Genomic DNA, 23,589 nt, shown 5'->3' with positions numbered 1-23,589 from the left:
TGCAAAAATACTCAATAAAATACTTGCAAACCGAATCTAAGAACACATCAAAGATATCATCCACCATGACCAAGTAGGCTTCATCCCAGGCATGCAAGAGTGGTTCAACATAAGAAAATCCATCAATGTAATCCACCACATAAACAAACTGAAGGAGAAAAACCACATCATCTCCTTAGATGCTGAAAAAGCATTTGACAAAGTCCAACACCCATTCATGTTTAAAGTCTTGGAGAGATCAGGGATACAAGGCACATACCTAAACATAGTAAAGGCAATATACAGCAAGCCTATAGCCAACATCAAACTCAATGGAGAGAAACTTAAATCAATCCCACTGAAATCAGGGACAAGACAAGGCTGCCCATTGTCTCCATATCTCTTCAACATAGTACTTGAAGTCCTAGCCAGAGCAATAAGACAACTAAAGGAGATCAAGGGGATACAAATCGGAAAGGAAGAGGTCAAAGTGTCACTATTTGCAGATGATATGATAGTATATATGAGCGACCCCAAAAATTCAACCAGAGAACTCCTCCAGCTGATAAACACCTTCAGCAAAGTGGCAGGATACAAAATCAACTAAAAAAAAAAAAAAAAAAAACCAGAAGCCCTCCTGTATACCAAAGATAAAAAGGGTGAGAAAGAAATTAGGGAAACAACACCCTTCACAATAGCCACTAATAACATTAAGTACCTTGGTGTGACTCTAACCAAGCAAGTGAAAGACCTGTTTGAGAAAAACTTCAAGTCTCTGAAGAAAGGAATCGAAGAAGATATCAGAAGATGGAAAGATCTCCCGTGCTCATGGATTGGTAGGATTAACATTGTGAAAATGGCCATCCTGCCAAAAGCAATATACAGATTCAATGCAATTCCCATCAAAATACCAACTCAATTCTTGAAAAAAAGATTCTCAGCTTCATATGGAGAAACAAAAAACCCAGAATCTCCAAAACAATCCTGTACAACAACAGATCATCTGGAGATATCTCCATCCCCGATCTCAAGCTGTACTACAGGGCAACAACAGTAATAAAAAACTGCATGGTATTGGCATAGAAACAGAAAGGAGGATCAATGGAACTGCACAGAAGACCCAGAAATAAACCCACACACCTATGAGTACTCGATATTTGACAAAGAAGCCAAATCCATTCAATGGAAAACAGACAGCATCTTCAACAAATGGTGCTGGACCAACTGGATGTCCACATGCAGAAAAATGAAAATAGATCCATATTTATCACCCTGCACAAAACTAATGTCCAAGTGGATCAAAGACCTCAAAATAACACCAGATACTCTAAATCAGTTGGAAAAAAAAGTGGGGAACAGCCTAGAACTCATTGGCACAGGAGACAACTTCCTGAACAGAACACCAACAGCACAGGCTCTAAGAGCAACAATCAATAAATGGGACCTCATGAAACTGAAAAGCTTCTGTAAAGCAAAAAACACCGTCATCAAAACAAAACGACTGCCTGCACATTGGGAAAGAATCTTACCAACCCTTTATCTGACAGAGGGCTAATATCCAGTATATATAAAGAACTAAAGAAGCAGAAAAGCAACAAACCAAGTAATCCAATTAAAAAAATGGGGAACGCAGCTAAACATAGAATTCTTGATAGAGGAACATCGAATCGCAGAGAAGCACTTAAAGAAATGCTCAACCTCATTAGCCATTAGAGAAATGCAAGTCAAAACGACCCTGAGATTTCACCTTACACCCATCAGAATGTCCAAGATCAAAAACTCAAGTGGCAACACATGCTAGAGAGGTTGTGGTGAAAGGGGAACCCTCCTTCATTGCTGGTGGGAATGTAAACTGGTACAACCACTTTGGAAGTCAATTTGGTGCTTTCTCAGACAATTAAGAGTAGTAGTACCTCAAGACCCAGCTATACCACTCCTAGGTGTATACCCAAAATTTTCTCAAGTGCACAACAAGGACATTTGTTCAACCATGTTTGTAGCAGCTTTGTTTTTAATAGCCAGAACCTGGAAACAACCCAGATGTCCATCAACGGAGGAATGGATACAGAAATTGTGGTATTTTTACACAATGGAATACTACTTAGCAATCAAAAAGGAGAAAATCATGAAATTTGCAGGCAAATGCTGGGATCTAGAAAAGATCATTCTGAGTGAAGTTTCCCAGAAGGAGAAGACAAACATGGTATATACTCGCTTATATAGACCTACAAGATATGATAAACATAATGAAATCTACACACCTAAAGAAGATAATCAAGAAAGTGGACAAGGGCGAAGATGATCAATCCTCGTTTAGAAAGACAAATGGGATGTGCATTGAACATATGACAGGAGTCTACCGCAAAAGGCATCTCAAAGACTCTAACTAGCAGTCTTTCAAAGCAGACACTAAGACTCATAACCAAACCCTCGGCAAAGTGCAGGGAATCATATGAAAGAAGGGGAGTTAGTATCATATAGAAAGAATAGGAGCTCTACAAGGACCAAATATATCCGGGCACAGTGTCTTTTCTGAGACTGACACTCAACCAAGGACCACCTATGGATATAACCTTGAATTGCTGCTCGGATGTGGCCCGTGGTAGCTCTGTAACCAAGTAGTTTTCCAAAGTAAGGGGAACAAGGACTATTTCTAACAGGATCTCAAGGGCAGGCTCTTTGCCCTCCCTCCCCCAGGGGAGGAGCAGTCCTGTTAGGCCACAGAGGAGGACTTTGCAGCCAGCCCTGAAGATACCTGATAAAATAGGTTCAAATGAAGGGGGACGAGGTCCTCCCCTATCAGTGGACTTGGAAAGGGGCAGGGAGGTGACCAGGGAGGGAGTGTGTGGTTGGGGAGGGAATGAGGGAGCAGGATTCAGTTGGGACACAGAGTTAACAAAATGTAACTAATAAGAAAAATAAAATTAAAAAAAAAAGAAAACAAAAAAAACAAAGATCCCTTTAACACCAAGTCATAAGACAATACTTTGTTTCCCCTAGTTCTCATGTCTGGGAAAGGCTTTAAACATATTTAAGAACAGAGACAGTCTGCCAGGTGGTGCTGGTGCATGCCTTTAATCCAAGTACTCCAGATGAAGAGGCAGGGTGATCTCTGAGTTCAAGGCCAGCCAGGTCCACAGAGTGAATTTCAGGACAACCAGAGCTACACAGAGAAACTCTGTCTCAAAAGGAAAATAAGAAAAAATACACCACCACCAAAACAACAACAACAAAGGAACAGATCCAGGTACAAGACCAAGTGAGTGCACACCTGGTGTCCTAGCTACTTGGGAGGCTGAAGTGGGGTTCCTAGAGACCAGGAGTGTGAGGTTGGAACTGGGGGAGAAGCGAAAGCACATGAGTTTAAAAGGCACAGGGGTTTCAAAAGGTGAAATCCAAAAATTAAAATGCTAAAAATGGAAGTGGAAGTCAAAGGCCCAAGTCTGTACTACTAAGGTTTACGCTGACCTCTTTCAAGGTACTGCTGATAGTGCAGTTTGCTCATCTTCTCAGCTTGGCTCTTCCCTGGTCTGGTATGATCCCCTCTGATGTACACCTTCAGACATGAGCTTCTTACCTGACCAATACTGCCACAGTGCAGTACATCTCTTCCAGTGGTATATCCCCCAGGTCAGCATAAGGGTCAGGCAACCAAAGCCAAACTGGCAGGAAAAATGTAAATGCTCACGGTTGAGTTTGTACATTCATTTCAAAGCATATACAGTGTAAAAAGCCAGCAGAGACTGCTTCTGGGAACTCTGTCTGCTGGCCCCTGCTAGGGAAGTGAGCACTTGTTGCCCATACCATGGCTGGAAGCTAGCTGCATGTCACCTGACATGAGGATGCTGAGCTATGGCAGCGACAATGAGGAGACTTCTCTCTCCTACGGCTCACTAGGAAGGTCATCTTGTGCTTTCAATATGAAACATTTCACAGTAAAATCCAATCCCAAGACTTCTTGGATTCATCCTTCACACACTTTTAAGCATGACTTTATTTGTTACTGAATAGAGTTCAGTCTGTATAAGGTATCACTTCAAAATTATGTGAATATCATCATTATTTTCAGCTTTTACTGTGGAAAGAAAAAAAAAACTCTCATCTTGAAAGTTCTGAACCATTTGGTCCCTGACAAGAATGTGGATACCAGTGGGACCTTGTCTGTAAATCTGATTAATTTGGTGGAAAGGAGTATTAAACACAGAGGCAAGTTTTTGAGCAAATTCTGAAGCAACCATTTCTTCGAAGTAGATTGCATGATAAATGCAGGGTGTTCCACTGCCATTTTCACCACCATTGCCTGCAACTTGTGGCTGCCCTTGTAACACAGTGCTATTCGGCTGCTCCTGGCAGACATAGATGGTTAAGCAGGGCCTAACAGACCTTGACTTCAGGGAATTATAGAGCCGAATTCCATTGGCTGCACCACAGATATGAACTAAATGCTCCTTTGTCAGCTTTATTAAGTCAGCACCTGTAAAATTAGAGAACAGTCTTGTGTAGGAAGAGAACCTGTTTTTGAGCAGCCCCTGCTCTGTCTCCTAGGTTGTAGCTGAAGGCCGAATTTGTTCCACAGACTCCTGTGCAACAACAGCTCCCTGGTGATTTGGGGATGAAGATGCTGTCTGGGACACTGCACATGCTCTGCTGTGAGGAGGTGAAACTAGGTGCTGGGGGAGGGCTGTAATTCACATAGGCTGAAGATGTGTCAGGCTGTGGAGAACACTCTGTGAGGATGGTGGTGTCATAAGATGTCTGATACTTTTCTTTTTCATGAGCTCTTCTCTTCTCCATCTTTTCTCAGTCATTTTTGTTTGTTTCCTATCTGCACCTTTAAGCTTAAAGACTGATTTGGCAACTAGATGAATGAAGATGATCTGTGTATTCCCCGTTTTCATTCTGCTTAAAGGTGTCAACTTGGATCCTAAAAGACACTTCTTTTTCACCTCCATGCTTATGTGGACTGAATTCTGTGCTTATGCTGTGTATCTGAATGAAGGCAGATGTGCGCTCCGCAGGGTCTCACTGAAATTCAACTGTGCTTAACTGGCTTGGATTTGTCCTGTGTCAATTATTCCCCCAGTCACTGGAATATATAAATCGAGAAGTCTGACTCCTTAGTGATTCCACTACCAGCCTTCAAACTGCTAATGCTCTGTGTACTGTAGCCACCTATCATGGAATGCCACCCTTATGATGCTCTTACCAACTTTTCACTGATCTCAGACATATCTCTCATTTTGTGATTATTCAGCATCCAAATTTCATAAGACTGGCCTTGGTTCAAGTAAGTGAGTGTCTCATCAAGCAGTTTCACAGCTTGCGAAGTCACAGCATACATTACATACTGAAAGGAGTGTTGCTTGGTTTGTCATCCAAGGAAAAGCTGGAATCTTCTTGCTTGAAGATAGACAGCATCTTCAACAAATGGTGCTGGTCCAACTGGATGTCCACATGCAGAAAAATGAAAATAGATCTATATTTATCACCCTGCACAAAACTAAAGTCCAAGTGGATCAAAGACCTCAACATAAAACCAGATACTCTAAATCTGTTAGAAGAAAAAGTGGGGAACAGCCTAGAACTCATTGGCACAGGAGACAACTTCCTGAACAGAACACCAACAGCACAGGCTCTAAGAGCAACAATCAATAAATGGGACCTCATGAAACTGAAAAGCTTCTGTAAAGCAAAGGACACTGTCATCAAAACAAAATGCCTGCCTACAGATTGGGAAAGAATCTTCACTAACCCTTTATCTGACAGAGGACTAATATCGAGTATATACAAAGAACTAAAGAAGCTGAAAAGCAACAAACCAAGTAATCCAATTTAAAAAATGGGGAACATAGCTAAACAGAGAATTCTCCACAGAGGAATATCGAATGGCAGAGAAACACTTAAAGAAATGCTCATCCTCATTAGCCATCAGGGAAATGCAAATCAAAACGACCCTGAGATATCACCTTACACCTATCAGAATGGCCAAAATGAAAAACTCAAGGGACAACACATGCTGGAGAGGTTGTGGAGAAAGGGGAACCCTCCTCCACTGCTGGTGGGAATGTAAACTTGTACAACCACTCTGGAAAACTATCTGGCGCTTTCTAAGACAATTAGGAATAGTGCTTCCTCAAGACCCAGCTATACCACTGCTAGGTATATACCCAAAGTTTGCTCAAGTATACAAAAGGGATATTTGCTCAACCATGTTTATAGCAGCATTATTTGTAATCCCAGAACCTGGAAACAACCCAGATGGCCATCAACGGAGGAATGGGTACAGAAATTGTGGTATTTTTACACAATGGAATACTACTCAGCAATCAAAAAGGAGGAAATCATGAAATCTGCAGGCAAATGGTGGGATCTAGAAAAGATCATCCTGAGTGAAATATCCCAGAAGGAGAAAGACAAACATGGTATATACTCACTTATATAGACCTATAAGATATGATAAACATAATGAAATCTACACACCTAAAAAAGATAATCAAGAGAGCGGACATGGGGTAAGATTATCAATCTTCGTTTAGAAAGACAGATGGGATGCGCATTGAACATATGACAGGAGTCTACTGAGCGCATTTGTAAGACTCTAACTAGCAGTGTTTTCAAAGCAAAGACTCATGACCAAACCTTTGGCAGAGTACAGGGAATCATAAGAAAGAAGGGGAGTTAGTCTGATGAAGAAAGAATAGGAGCTCCACAAGGACCAAATATATCTGGGCACAGGGTCTTTTCTGAGACTGACATGCAACCAAGGACCATGTATGAATGTAACCTAGAACCTCTACTCAGATGTAGCCTGTGGTAGCCCAGTAACCAATAGGTTTCCCATAGTGAGGGGAACAAGAACTATTTCTAACAGGAACTCAATGACTGGCTCTTTGGCCTCTCCACCCCCCAAGAGAGGAGCAGTCCTGTTAGGCCACAGAGGAGAGCTTTGCAGCCAGTCCTGAAGATACCTGATAAAACAGGATCAGATGAATGGGGAGGAGGTCCCCCCATTAGTGGACTCGGCAAGGGGCACGGTGGAGATGAGGGAGGGAGGGAGGGATTGGGAGGGAATGAGGGATCGGGACACGGCTGGGATACAGAGTTAATAAAATGTAACTGATAAGAAAAAAATAAAATTAAAAAAAAAAAAGATGGGCAGTGCCAATACATCATTCATTCTGTAGGCACCAGCACCCAGCTCCTGCCTGATGCTGAACAAGATGGAGTCAAAGTCATGCACCAGCCAGGACTCGATCACCTTGTCCATACTGAGCACCCAGACCTTCCTCAGGCCTCGTTGCTGTCCCACATAGCCAGGCCTCTGGGTGGAAGCAATTTTTCAAATGAGGTGCCCACCTCCCAGATGACTTTAGCTTATGTCAAGTTGACATAAATCTACCCAGAACAAGTACTATCATGTTAGAGTTGTGCAAATCAAAGATTTGGAGTTACCCTTGATTCCAGTGAGCCTTGGTTCTTCTGCTGTTACTTCTATATCCAATGCCTGGTTTACTCCTGTTTATTTTAAATCTTCTTAAATAGCCTTTGAAACTACTCTTCTCCAAATAACCAAATCTAAATCATTCAAATTGCCATCAACTTTCTTTGAGAATAATTAAACCAGTGAGCATCTAAAAGAATCTTCAGCTATTCATAATTGACTGGTTAGCAATAAAATAAGTAAACTAATGCAACAAAATAATAAAATTAATCACACCAATACGTAATGTTCAATGAAAGAACTAATTTGAAAAATACGTATTATATTATGCCGTTTATGTAAGTAACAGAAAAAGCAAACTAACCCAGGATGATAGAAATCACATCAGTGGTTAGGTTACTTCTGGGAATTAGAGACTGACTGAAGAAGGCATAAGAGAATTTGCTGTTGCGATGAAAATATTCTGCAATATGATACACATTCATTAGATCCTAGTGAGTGGGAATCCTAACATGAACATTTTGTGTATTAAATTACACCTCAACCAAAACAATGACAAACTAATCATATACTATTTTGCATTCTCTAAACTAAATGGTATCTTTTTTTATTGAGATAAAACATATTTTAAACTTACAATGTTCCCCTTCCCTTCAGCTAACAACACACATTATTCTTCCTGTATGCCTGTCATTCTATCTTTTTTCAATTTCTCAAAATGTTCTTGTATTCTACATCTTTATATATGTGAATATACTTTTTTATCTCTGCAATATGCCTCTTCAAGCTGCTTTATCAAGCTAATTGATAATTATTCAAGTTTCATTATTCCTTCAGGAAAGCCCTCATGGACCACTTTCTAGTGAGTGTTTTAAAATTTTCCTCTCTATAATCTGAGTGTGATGGTGCATACCTTTAATCCCAGCATTTGGGATGCAGAGACAAGTGTATCTCTGAGATTTTGAGGCCAGCCTGCTCTACATGGTGAGTTCCAGGACAGCCAGGACTATGTAGAGATACTTATTTAAATATGCATATTTAATACATAATATATTAATGTACATGTTTATATTAATATAATATGTTATCTAAATATATGTACTAAAATATTACTGTCTCCCTGTCTGCAGCACTTTTACAATTATTTGCATAAACACTAATTTTAAAAAATGTTTATTCCAGTTTTCCATCAACGCAGTGCATTCTTATTTTGTTAGCTATTTTATCATCAAAATTTCACATTGTGCCTTATGTCTACAGGACACTCCACATTTGCTGAATGACTTGTAGACTAATGATCATAAAAAACTGTGTTATTCTACTGACCTCTACCCATTGGGCTGCTAGTTTCTGGTGCTTCCTGGAATCCTGGGGTAGGGAGAATCCCCTTGGAAGGAAGATGATTTTTCTTGAAGGAGGCCTCTTCTGCTTTTGGGGTATGGTCACACATGCTGGAGAGGTTGTGGAGAAGGGGGAACCCTCCTCCACTGCTGTTGGGAATGTAAACTTGTACAACCACTTGGGAAATCCATCTGACACTTTCTCAGACAACTAGGAATAGCGCTTCCTCAAGATCCAGGTAGGCATATATCCAAAAGAGGCTCAAGTACACAATAAGGACATATGCTCAACCATGTTTGTAGCAGCTTTATTTGTAATAGCCAGAAGCTGGAAACAGCCCAGATGCCCCTCAACTAAAGAATGGATACAGAAATTGTGGTACATCTACACAATGGAATGTTACGCAACAGTGAAAAACAAGGAAATCATGAAATTTGCAAGTAAATGGTGGGACCTGGAAAGGATCATCCTGAGTGAGCTATCCCAGAAGCAGAAAGACACACACGGTATATACTCACTCATATAGACATATAATATAGGATAAACCTACTACAATCTGTACACCTAAAGAAACTAATCTAGAAGGAGGACTCTGGCTAAAATGCTCAATCCCCATTGTGAAAGGCAAAAAGGATGGACATCAGAAGAAGAAGAAAACAGGAAACAAGTTAGGAGCCTCCCACAGAGGGCCTCTGAAAGGCTCTGCCCTGCAGACTATCAAAGCAGATGTTGAGACTTATGGCCAAACTTTGGGCAGAATGCAGGGAATCTTATGAAAGAAGTGGGAAATAGTAAGATCTGGAGAGGACAGGAGGTCCACAAAGAGAGTAACAGAACCAAAAAATTTGAACACAGGTGTCTTTCCTGAGACTCATACTGCAACCAAGTACCATGCATGGAGATAACCTAGAACCCCTACACAGATGTAGCCCATGGCAGTTCTCTTTGATCACCTCCCCCTGAGGGGAGAGTAGCCTTACCAGGCCACAGAGGAAGACAATGCAGCCACTCCTGATGAGACCTAACAGACTAGGATCAGAAGGAAGGAAAATAAGACCTCCCCTATCAGTGGACATGGGGAGGAGTATGCATGGAGAAGGGGGAGGAAGGGAGAGTTTGGAAGGGGAGGAGGGAGGGAACTAGAGGGGGGATACAAAGTAAATAAAGTGTAATTAAAATTAAAATTAAAAAAACTGTGTTATTAATCTCCAGTCTATGACATGGAATGAAAGAGTCTAATATTAAATGAAATAATAATCATAGAAAAGTACATGATGAAAATTATTCAAAGAAGGTAGAGAACTGCAATTGGTACTTTTGATGTTGTGAGTTTTGTGTGGCACAAAGAAGAAATTCAGTGCCATTGTATTATGCCACAGATCCATGATTCTCACATTTGATGAAGCAGCAGTATTACCAAGGAACGAAATTACATCTCAAAACACAGATACTGAGTAAATTATGATGTCAGTTAGAAAAGTGTGACCAAGTAGAAGTCTTAGAAAGGCCTGTTTTTTTGTCATCAGTTCAGGAAAATTTCAATCATTAAAAATTGTCTGTCTGTCTGACTAAAATGCTCAATCCCCATCCCAAAGGGCAAAGAGAATAGACATCATAAGAAGAAGAAGACAGGAAACAACCTAGAAACCTGCCACAGAGGGCCTCTGAAAGGCTCTGCCCTGAAGACTATCAAAGCAGATGCTGAGACCTATGGCCAACTGCTGGACAGAGTGCATGGAATCTTATGTAAGAAGTGAGAAATAGGGGGCTGGAGAGATAGCTCAGAGGTTAAGAGCATTATCTGCTCTTCCAAAGGTCCTGAGTTCAATTCCCAGCAACCACATGGTGGCTCACAATCATCTATAATGAGATCTGATATACTCTTCTGGTCTGCAGGCATACATGCAGACAGAACACTGTATACATAATAAATAAATAAATCTTTAAAAAAAAAGTGGGAAATAGTAAGAGCTGGAGAGGACAGGAACCCCACAAGAAAAGCAACAGAACCAGAAAATTTGAACATAGGAGTCTTCCCAGAGATTCATACTCCAACCAAGTACCAGGCATGGAAATAACCTAGAACCCCTACACAGATGTACCCCATGGCAGTTTAGTGTCCAAGAGTGTTACATAGTAATGTGAAGAGGGACTGCCTCTGACAAATCTGATTGGCCTGCTCTTTGATCATCTCCCCCCTGAGGGGGGAGTAGACTTACCAGACCACAGAAGATGACAATGCAGCCACTCCTGAAGTGATCTGATAGACTAAGATCAGAAGTAAGGAGAGAAGGACCTCCCTTATCAGTGAACTTGGGGAGGGGCATGGGTAAAGAAGGGGGAGAGGAGGGTGGGACCAGGAGGGGAGGAGGGAGGGGTTTATGGGCGTATACAAAGTGAATAAAGTATAATTAATAAAATTAAATTAAATTAAAAAAATAAAAAATTGTCTGATGGTTTCTCCAAAAGAAATGGAAATTATTTAAGCATTGTCAAGATCATTACCTATTACTGTTATTAAATAACTTCCTGTTTTGAAGGGGCAGTAGTAGTTCTTTTTTATTATCTAAACTGCCATGAATTTAGGCATGATCCTTTGTCTTTCAGACAGTGATTATCTGATAAAGAAAGGGAAAACAAAATGAAGTATATAAATAATACCCTGAAAAGACACAAATAAACATCTGAAAAACAACATCTCTTATTCCAACATCAAACAGAACATTATATCAAATCAAGTGGTATTCATTTCAGGGCTTAAGGAATAGAAAATGTATTCCACAGCATAGAGAAAAGAGGAATATGACTTAGGATAAAGAAAACGGTGATTACAATTTATAGTGGCATAAATGCACATAATCAAGTCATAACAGTTTAGAATGGCTGATGTGTAAAGTGCATAATGTGAGATTCCTGAGACAAACTTAGAACCACATAGATTTAATTTTTTGAAGAGTTATTAGAAAATCTAATCTACTCTCACTCCTTTCATATAAGTAAATTGATGTCACCAAAACATTGATTTGGCCAATGCTTTCCTTATATTGTCACCTTAAACTAAGGATTATTTAATTTTAAAGCCAGGAGTTTTGTAGTCTCCTACATTCTTTTTTTTTTAATTTTATTTTTTTCTTATCAGTTACATTTTATTAACTCTGTATCCCAGCCGTGTCCCGATCCCTCATTCCCTCCCAGTCCCTCCCTCCCTCCCTCATCTCCACCATGCCCCTTGCCAAGTCCACTGATAGGGGGGACCTCCTCCCCATTCATCTGATCCTGTTTTATCAGGTATCTTCAGGACTGGCTGCAAAGCTCTCCTCTGTGGCCTAACAGGACTACTCCTCCCTTGGGGGGAGGGGAGGCTAAAGAGACAGTCATTGAGTTCCTGTTAGAAATAGTCCTTGTTCCCCTCACTATGGGAAACCAATTGGTTACTGAGCTACCACAGGATGCATCTGAGCAGAGGTTCTAGGTTATATCCATACATGGTCCTTGGTTGATTGTGAGTCTCAGAAAAGACCCTGTGCCCAGATATATTTGGTCCTTGTGGAGCTCCTATCCTTTCCCCATCAGACTAACTCCCCTTCTTTCTTATGATTCCCTGTACTCTAAGTCCCTAATGCCAGATTCAGAAGATAGCTATGAGTTTCAGAGTAAAGCATTTGGTTTTTTATCTGTTACATCACACTACACATAGGAAAATTGTGAATGGAAAAGGGTTATTAAATGTCCTGTTTTGTTTGTTTGTTTGTTTGTTTGTTTGTTTGTTTAACTTAACACAATCTAGACTCACCTGGAAAGAGAATATCAGTTGAGAAATGCCTTTATCCAATTAGATTGTTGGAAGAAGGTGAGACATTTTCTTGATTAATGCTCGATATTGGAGTGTCTCGACCTCTACAGGTATATCATCACTGGGCAGGCAATTCTTGGTGCCATAAGAAAACAGGCTGAGACAGCTATGAGAAGCAAGCTAATAAGCAGCCAGTAAGTTCCTCTGTGGTCTCTGTTTTAGATCTTGACTCTATGTTCCTGCCTTGAGTTCCTGACTTGGCTTCCTTCATTATGAATCATAAACTATGAGATGAAATAAACACTTTCCTCTGCAAGTTGCTTTCATCATGGTCTTTATCACAAAAACAAACAAACAAACAAAAAAACACAGTAAAGTTGGAACGGAGATCTAAAACAAAATAATTTTAGAGTTTAATGGAATAAACAATTTTTAAAAAGAAGTTGTGTATTATTTGAATTATGTAATAATCAATATCAAATATAAAACTGGAGATCAAAGGAGTTGTTACACCTGAAAATGGTGATCTAAAAGTAATACAAAGAAAACACCACAATATTTGGCTCAAATATCTTTTAAAAAAAAAAAGACTGCTAGAAAGCAGAAAGTCAAAGGATGGACCATTGTGGCTATTTACATTTGTGCATGGTAGACAGAAAGGATGGACATATGTCTGGTTAAAGGTGAGAAAAGCCAAGTTTCAAGAAAGACAAATGGTAGAAAGAGATAGAGAAAAATGAGTCAAATCTATAGATGAAATATTCAGAAAACACTATTTACAATGCTTTGGCATTCACAGTAGTACTCTGATTTATCCAGAAGAAGAAAACCTTTTATCTTTTTTGTTGCAGCAGGATTTAAGATTATTTAAGCCGAGAACTGCTGGGTTTCATCAGAGGCCACCTGCTAACATGGGGTCCTACATATATCCAAAAGCTGCTTAAGGAACTGTCAGATCAGAAGCAAAGCAGAAGCTGCTACATGTTACACAAGGGAAAGAACATGTTGAACGTATTTCATGTTATTGCATTGACTGTGCCAGTGTAGAAGACAATTGAATGAATTACTGCTTTGTGGTACCCTGATGGTCTAGATGATTTTTGACAGCTATTCTACCCTTCAGTGAATAGCTTGAATTGTTTGTATATAAAATTCGTAATTTTTGAAGGCTCCTTTTGTTATTTTCAATTTTTTTCATTCTATATTTTTTTCTTCACAAACAAAAAAAAGGTAAAACCAACACTGATATTTGTGCTGGAATCTAGAGTTACTGGAGAGATGGTTCAGAGTACTTTCTGCTCTTTCTGAAGACCAAAATTTGGTTGCCAGTACCTGTACAGCAACTCAGAACAGTCTGCTATTCTAATTCCAGAGGTTCTGATGCCCTCCTTTGACCTCCAGGCACAAACATCCATGTGGGCAAAATGTTCATGCACACATTAGAAAGATAGAGAGTCAGAGACAGACAGAGAGAGAGAGAGAGAGAGAGAGAGAGAGAGAGAACTGTCATTTTTGAGTAATTTGGTTCTATGTTTGTTTTGCTTGGCAGTAAGAGTTTTCTTACTTCCACCCAATATTGTTATATATTAAATGTACCTTAGAAAAATTTCACATAGCCATAAGAGAAACAAAGTGTACTTGTTTTACACTATAATGAACTAATTCTTAGAGTATGTCCTTAAATTGAATTAAAATTGTTTTATGAATTAAAATGTAATTTCTCTGTTATAACTCTTGATGGTGTTTTCAAGTGAAATGTGTATGTGTGTATGTGCATATAAATTTACACAAAATCATGTATATAGTAACACTTATAAAATTACCTCTTTAGAATAAGAATGCATCTTATATAGCATAGAATGCTTGGCTTATAATGTAGCACTTCCTTTTGAGAATGAAGTTTCTATCAAGAATGGCTTCTCTATTATTGTTTCGAAAGGATATTGGAATCATTAAATCTCATGCATATGTAGATCTATGGTTTTATCTGAATTTCAAGAGATAAGAATCAGTGTTAATAATAAATATTTAATAAGCAGTACTGATAAAATGAAGTATCCACACCTAAATTAGCATGAACTGGTACATTTAATCAAGAGTAGCTGTCTGTGCTTTGCAAGACATTAAGCAATGTATGGAAATAATTTTGGTTAGCACAACTAGGAAGTGAATATGTGGTACTACTGGCATCTAGTGGGGAGGAGAAATATGCTTCTAAACACCTAATAATAAACAGATCATTCACCCCCAAGGAAGAGTTACATAATCTAAAATATCACATATCTAGCCTTGCCCTCTTCTTCAGGCACAACCTTGTTTCTTTTATTACCAGTCTTTTCACAAATGTGCTTAGGTAAACATCTAGGGGACCTGAAGATATAAAATATATATTAAATATATATATATATATATATATATATATATATAGTAAATCTTTCCACAGAAAAAGAAGTAGGATTATAAAGAGGCAATGTTAGAAAATTTGCCACTTGCATTGATTTTCACTATATACTTAACACTCTGTTAGATGCTTTGCATATACTGTTTCACTTAATGCTCACAAAGAAGCCCTAATGAGGTAAGTCATTATTATTATTAATGTTCAAACATGAGTCATAAGTAAGAATAATTTTCCTAGGTCATGATGTTTTTCAATATAATTGCACTTTGTAGACCACAGTGCACAATCCTTTTACTTAACTAGAAAAGCCAGACAAAAATATTCTATATAGAAAATGCAGGTAGTGGCAAAATGTTCCTATGTTAAGGCTTTCTCATTCTTATTCCATAAAAATACTAAAATGTTGGGAAAATTTTGCTTGCAGAAACTGATTCAAAAGCATATCAAATTCTGTCCCATCTTTGACAAAAAATAGAGACTGTTAATTTGCATTATAATAGAAAATGCATTGTTCAGTGAGAGTAAAGATTTTTTTCAAAGCACAATTTGCTTCATCTTACTAGATTGGAATAAATCACACAATCACCCCTATCTCTTTTCTACTCTTAAAAAAACACAGTCACCCAAACTGGCAATATTTTTCCAGTTTCTATTATTTAAACCCTAAGTTGATATTTTATAAACAGTTGAATAGTCATAAGTAGACACTAAAGGAAACACAGAGAAGAAGAAACATACATGTGCCTACGAGAGTAGATTTAAATATATTTTACTAAGAAACACAATGTAGCTATTTGGGACATTATGGTAAAATTAAATTTATAATTTTTTTTTTAAGATTAGGGCTCATGTGTAGCATAGGCTGCTCTGGACTTATCATGTCGGCCAGATTTTCTTTGAATTTGCAAGGATTCTCCTGTATCTGCTTAACAAATGCTGGGATTAAAGGCATGCAACATCTAGTACCTGGTCCTAAATACATCAGATGTAAGTGGAAATACCAAGAATCAAACCCAAGATTTCATTTAGTCAAAGCCTGCCCTCTATCACTGAGCTATACATTTACTATAATGTTTCTGCAATAATTGTTAGGACCAGTCTGCACCATATGGTTAGTTTAATTAGAATTCTCAATCTTACCACCTTGGATTCTTGTCAATAAGTACCCAAACGATTCTATCTACATAACAGTGTTAACAATTATTTGTGCAGTGACAAAATGCAAGTACTATAGTTTCAAAGTATGGGATGAACTCTGTTCTAAAATCAAATATTTAATTACATTGCTTTGTCAAGTTCTGTAAACTTCAGCTTGCTTTGAGCAGATAGGACAGGACAAGAGGCCATCTTACTTCACCTTTTCATAAATTTCACTATTTACCCATTCCTGTTTCTTTTCCCATATACCTTTTTCTGGCAAACAGTGATACTCTTCATCCTGCATCATTTTGTGGAACATACTTCAAACAATATTTAAAACTCATGAATCAGAATTAGAAAATGCTTACAGAGAAAAGTGAAGTGAGTGAAGTGAAGGATATCTGAGCAGCAAGTTTTGTATCCTTTCTTCATGGTTTCTGAGGAAAAAACAAATGTGGACCAGTGACTATTCTCTATTTTTTTGTTAGAGAATATTTGCAAAGAAAAATTATAAGGCTATTTGTGGTAACATATTCTTACAACAGGTATTTTAATTCCATCAGGGATCCATAAATTAAAGGTTTAATTCCCAGACTGCTTTTAACCAAAATGCCCTAGGAAACAAAGCACATCCCTAGCAAGACCAAAGGAAGGAATGTTCCTGTGATGCTGGCACTCTGGTCCTTGAAATGTCTTTTTCAGCTACTTCTAAATTCATACTGTGATAAAGAAAAAATAAAAGCAGCATTGAAATTGCAATGTAAAAGATTGCATGGAGACTGCTGTTTATATTTTAGAGTTAATCTAATCTAGAGGCAGAGGCAGAGGACATTTATTGCAGAAATGCCACAAAGTCAAACAACAACAAAAGAATCAAATATTTGAATTTAATTTTAAGCGCAAGCACAAAACTATATAGATTCAAGAAATGTGGTTTTTCACTGTCCTGTGGAGCACTGCACTCAATATTTCTTTATAGATATAGGCTTTCCATTTATAAGGTGCAAATGCAGAGCCCATTATGATCTTGTTTAAATCCTTTGTGGTCCTTCTGTCCATTGATATCTAATTTTACAGATTTAAATCTACCACATATAGCTGTGATTTAAATTTAAAATACACAAGAACTTGCTTAAATTTTACTTAAATGGTGTTTTGTTAAATTGGGCACAAGAATTTAGGGATTCTTCATATAGACCTTTAAAATTCCGGTAGGTGTCCATGAAGGAAAAATGAGAGACAAATGATTCATTCAAAATATTTGCATCATGATTGCAAAATTCAGCAAAATGCCAAAATGTTTCTGCATTTTGTATTAATGTCATCTCCTGCTTTTCAGCATGTCTCTATTGCTCTCAAGAGACTCGTCTTTAAGTAAGAGTACACTATGTCTGCAGAACAATCTACAGCAAGCTGACAGGCTATTGAGGAAATCTGCAATTCCTGCACAATGAATATTTATGACACCTCTGATTTTTTAGAAATGTATTGATTTTTAACTTTTATTATGATACAGAAATGCAGGCTGTGTAAATGCATATGGATGGCACAGACAGAAACACAGTTTTGTATATCATGTCTCCTCACTTAAAGATAAAAAGTTCTATCTTTATTAGGAACAATGCAGTAGTAGATTATTTCTTGAATCTCTCCAGTAGTGTTTCTGTAGAATGGACATTATCATCCAAATGGCTAAAACTCCCACAGAGATGATGTAAGATATTTGTTCTGCATTTGACAAGTTAATTATAAAGATGAGGAGGATCTCAGTACTTCTTGATTTGTCCACGTATTTAACAAACACAGAACCATAATTAAAACTAGAAATGTTGTCAGTTAATGACCACTAACAGTAATCAAACCAGCTAGGAAGTTAAGTGTTTCATGCCACAAAATAAGTTCTGTAGATTGATTTTTGAACACTGATAGCCAGTGTTCAAGAACCTGCTCAACTAAAAACAGCCATAAACAGAATTCATAATGTCAAAATGCAAACTATGCATTCAGAACACTTGGCTAATAAAGAAAATTGAGTATGCAAAGAACTGAAACATAAGGGTTGAAATGAGCCTTTAAAAATAGCTTAGCACAAAATCATTTTTGACCATGAGAAAAGCCTGATTTAATCATGTTCCCATAAAGATATTAGAATACGAACAGTCAAAAATTTTCCTTCCTTCCTTTCTTTTTTTCCTTCCTTCCTTCTTTCTTTTATTTCCTTTATCTAGATAAGATTATTCTCAAAATTCTGAGTTCTAACAGACCAAATTCACATCAAAGGAAATAAAGGTGTTCAAAGCAGCAAATTTGCAGTCTCTCTGGCAGCATAATCTTGTGACAAAAAGTGTAACCATTCCAGCAGCATTTAGACAGCTGCATAGAATCCCTAATGGTCTGTCATACCCATCCAGGCTGGCTGCACTACCATCAGGCAAAGCCTGGGCTTTTAGGTCCAAGAGAAATGAAATCAAAACCCACAGGGAAGAATATATGCCTCATTTAACATGAAGTATTTTAATACCAGCCTGCTTTTGACTAATTTGAGAACTTATCACATGATCCCCTTTGAAGATGAAACTGTTTTAGTATTCCTGTAATGAGGCTGAATATTAAAGTATTCAGTGATTTTCTCTTTATGGCTTTAAGTGTACTGAGGCATAATTCTCCATGGTTTGACACAGATTGTATTTTGTAATGATAATGGTCAATCTTTGCTAAGATAGAGGTTGTTCTCTGAAATACTGATGAACCACCTTAATTGATTCTTTGGCAGATTGTTGGATAGATTGTAGTACCTGGGTAAAGGAGAAAAGGAGCTAAATATTGTGAATCATCAGACTGAAAGTAAAACCAGCTTTAAAAAAAAAAGACCATGTGTTTAGTTAATGCTACACCTTGAAAAATCGTTAATGCAGAGGTTCTTTATTAAAAGAGGTAAAACTGACAGAAATATATCATCACTGGATTTTTGGGTTAGTGGCTTTTTATCTATAGTACCAAGGAAAATAAAATAAGCATGCCAATTTCCATGATAATCTATGCTTTCCCTTTGTTCAGTGAAACAATAGAACATGTAAAGATTAAATCAATGCTGATAGGTCCCTAAACATGAGTAAATTATTATAATAATTTTTATACCTTATGTACATTCATTTAACTTATTAAAACTTTCCTTTCTCTAAACGATTGCCAGAAAAATGTAAAAAGGAGCACTAATAATATTTTATATATCAGTGATAAAATATTAAAATAAATATGCATCTGGTTTGTTGGTGTTTATTTCTTGAATTCTTTATATATTCTGGATATTAGCCTTTTGTCAGATTTAGGATTGATGAATATCTTTTCCTTATCAGTAGACAGCCTTTTTGTTCTGTTGATACTGTCCTTTGCTTTACAGAAGCTTTTCAGCTTCAAAAACTCCCATTTGTTAATTGTAGCTCTTAGAGCCCAAGCTGTTGGTGTTCTATTCAGAAAGTCATCTCCTGTGCTGGTGATTTCAAGGCTTTTACCCACTTTCTCCTCTAGCAAATTTAGTGTATCTGGTTTTATGTTGAGGTTTTTGACCCACTTGGACTTGAGTTTTGTGCAGAGCAATAAATATGGATCTATTTGCATTTTTCTACATTTAGACATCCATTTGGATCAACAAACCAAATAATCCAATTACCGAATAGGATACAGAGTTAAAGAGAATTTTCAACAGAGGAATATCGAATGGGTGAGAAACACTTAAATGCTCAACACTTTAGTCATCAGAAAATGCAAATCAAAACTACTCTGAGAGTCCATCTTAGACCTGTCAGAATGGTTAAGATCAAAAATCTCAAGTGACAATATATGCTGGTGAGGATGTGGAGAAAAGGGAACCCTCCTCCATTGCCGTTGGGAATGCAAACTTGTACAACCACTTTGGAACTACCTGGCGCTTTTTCAGAAAACTGAAAATTACCATACTTCAACACCCAGATATACCACTCCTAGGCATATACCCAAAAGATGCTCCACCATAAAATAATGGCATTTGTTCATAGAAGCTCTGTTCATAATAGCCAGAAACTGGAAACAATAAAGATGTCCCTCAACCGAAGAGTGGATACAGAAAAATGTTTTATATTTACACAATGGAATATTATTCAGTCATTAAAAACAAGGAAATTATGAAATTTCTAGGTGCATGGATGGAACTACAAAAGATCATCCTGAGTGAGGTAACACAGACCCAGAAAGACAAACATAGTATATACGTACTTATAAGCAGATTTTAGTCATATAGCACAGGATAAACACACTGCAATGCACAGACCCCATGAAGATAAGCCCGGTGGACATCTTAGCCTTTATGCAAGCCCACTAGTTAGGGCAGTGGGGGATATCTCTGACACAGATTATATTGCCTGCTCTTTTGATCACTTCTCCCTGGTGGGACTTCCCTACCAGGCCACAGGGGAGGAAGGTGAACACAGTTCTCAGGTGAATAGATGAGCTTGGGAATGTGAGGGGGGTCTCCTATTCTATAGAATAGGGGGAAGGGGATGCAGGAAGGAAGATGGGAATGGGAGGAGAGGAGAGAGAGAGAGAGAGAGAGAGAGAGAGACCTATGACCAAGATATAAATGGAATTAAGTAATAAAAAAATTTAAAAAGATGATAAATGGAAAAAAATAAATATACATCAGTCGCTGTCATGTACCTAATTTTCTGCCTATCTATGTGTCTATCTCATGTCTCCTCTAAGGGACCAACGTTGCTGCAGACACTTAGAATACATGGATATCTTTCTACTTTTAGATCAGAATACATGGAGATTTTTCGACTTTTAGATCAGTCATAATTTCAAATAAAAATAATGTGTCCTGAAGTAAGAATTAGTTATAACTATTCATTTCCTTCCATGCACTTTATTTCCTGTTTTTTGATATTATTTCCTTGTTAAGTACTGAATATGTTCTCAGGTAATTTATGTCTGCCTCCTTATGGATGTCAACATAGAAATAATTAATATTTAAAATGTAGGGTTCATATTTTTGCTTCTTTGGGTATCCATACCACTTTACAGAATATACTAATGGATACTTGATAAATATTTGTAAACAGAATGGTCAACATACACTAAGTATTTAATTAGTACCTTTGAAGAGTTACCTAGAAATTAATATACACTGGTAAACAAACAAGCTGAAAGATTTTAAGCATAATATTTTTATTGATTTTTTTAAATATTTCATACAATAATCACATTCATCCCTGTGACTCCTTAAAAATTGAGAGATCCAAGATGGTAGCACCGACTATCTGAACAGCAGCTCAGCAGTTAGAGTAGGGTGACTGGCAGGCCAGTCACTGTAGACTCCAAAACCCCAAGATCTGTGTTTCTCAGATGAGAGCAGAATCCACGGAGATATTCAAAAGTCCATCATCAGGCCACCTGGATAATACCTGGAATAATTTCCGGGCTCCCTCCTGGACCTGAAGCAACCTTCCTAGGACCAGCAGTGGCTGTGCACAGGGCTCTTACCCTGCAGCCATAAACCACAGGTCCGAACCTACCATCTGTGGATAACGGTCCTAGGACTGGAAGCAGCAGCTCTCTTGGTTCTTACCCCGCAGCCCTACGCCACTCACCCAAATCCACAATCCATAGATAATCTTCCTGGGACCAGATGAATGAATGCCAGGGTGGGCCGTCCTACCCTGCAACCCTAGGCCATCAACCTGAACCCACCTTCTGTGGATACCTTCCTGGGAACAACAGCTGCTGCACAAGGAAGGTTCTGACCCCACAGCTTTAGACCACCTACCTGACCCATCCCACTTTCTGTGGAAAGCTTCCTGGGACCGGGCAGCTCAGACCTTGAGCACTCACTAAAGCGACCTGTGGCATGAATAACTTCCAGTACTGAGGGTGAGGCTCCAAACCTGAGCAGCCACTCCCACAGTCCTGTAGACACCTTCTGGGCACTAGCAGCTGGTTCCTTGTTCCAAACCCTGGAGAACACACTCAATATCCTGCAGACACCATCCTGGCCATAGAAGTTAGTGGTGCTCATTCTCACTGCCCTGTGGAAGAGATAGATTCTGATACTGTAGGAGAGACATGGCTCCATTCTGCCTCCTCCCCACCTTCCTGGCTCACCCAGGTCAGAATCAGCCAGCACTGCACAGACAGTCAACACAGAGGAGTTGAGCTAGGCTTGGGAGTCAGGTTCCATTTCCCTCTATCTTTAAGAAACATGTGGAGCACTGGAGCAGCTCTAGGCACAGAGATCTATTCGCCAGTGCCCTAGCAGCCTTGCTCACATATACCAGAAGCAGCAAGCCCAGCACTGATAGAAAACCCAGTAGAGCTGAGATAGGCACCTGACCAAAGTTCCATTGTTTTCCACCCCAAGGAGGCCTGTGGGGCACTGGAGCAGCTTTAGAGTCAGAGATCATTCTGCCTGCTCCCCAGCAGCTTAGCCTATCTAAGTCAAAAACAACTCAGACAGCACAGCCAGTGACCACAGCAGAGCTGAGCCAAGCCTGGGACCCAAATCCCATCCTCTACCATTAAAGAAGCCTGTGGGACAGTGGAACAGCGCTAGACTCAGATCTTTCTGCCTGTGACCCAGCTACCTGGCATACCTGGGTCACAAACAGTGAGTCAGCAGAGACCGTGATTCCAGAGAAGACTACTCGATACTCCAGAGACCACGTGGATCCAGTCTGCAGTCCAGGCTCCAGGGATAATCAATCAAGGCTACAGACATCTAGATGGCTAGAGGTCAGCATAAGAATACAGGCAACAAAAACCAGGACATACTAACTTCCCCAGAATCTCCAAAAATCAACGGAGATTCTATTGCAGCTGAAACAAAATGATATTAAATATATAATTATGCAGTTATTTGAGGCACATAAAGAAGTAATGAACAAAAAATGGAGACATATATAGAAGTACATGAAGAGGAAATGAACAACAAAAAAATAGAAGCCATCATGGAAAGACAGGAATCCACATTCAAACAGATGGAAATGGTGCAACACATGAAAACAGAATTAGAATCAATAAAGGAAACACAGACAAAGAAAACACTGGAGTAGGAGAACTTAGAGACTTCAGACTAATCTTGCTTATGAACACTGATGCAAAAATATTCAATAAAATACTAAAAAACTGAATCTAAGAACACATTAAAGATATTATCGACCACAACCAAGTAGGCTTCATCCCATGCCTGAAGGGATGGTTAAACAAATGGAAAATCATCAACGTAATACACCATATAAACAAACTGAAAGAAAATATTTACATTATAATCTCCTTAGACACAGAAAAAGCATTTGACAAAATCCAACACCTGTTCATGTTTAAAGTTTTGGAGAGATCAAGAATACAAGGCACATACATAAACATAGTAAAGAATATAGAGCAAGCTGGTAGCCAACATCAAACTAAATGGAGAGAAACTTAAATGAATTCTACTGAAATCAGGGACAAGGCAAGGCTGCCCAC

At 38.5% G+C, this 23,589-nt stretch overlaps 1 pseudogene; it reads right to left on the bottom strand.

Annotated features, from left to right (window-relative positions):
• Nucleotides 1-3,987: 3,987 nt before the first annotated feature.
• Nucleotides 3,988-22,144, bottom strand: LOC129677642 (upstream-binding protein 1-like; annotated as a pseudogene).
• Nucleotides 22,145-23,589: the final 1,445 nt, after the last annotated feature.

This window comes from Psammomys obesus, unplaced genomic scaffold, assembly GCF_907164565.1.
Source record: "Psammomys obesus unplaced genomic scaffold, mPsaObe1.curated_primary_1811, whole genome shotgun sequence".
Classification (NCBI taxonomy): domain Eukaryota; kingdom Metazoa; phylum Chordata; class Mammalia; order Rodentia; family Muridae; genus Psammomys; species Psammomys obesus.
This window is presented reverse-complemented; position numbering and strand designations above follow the sequence as displayed.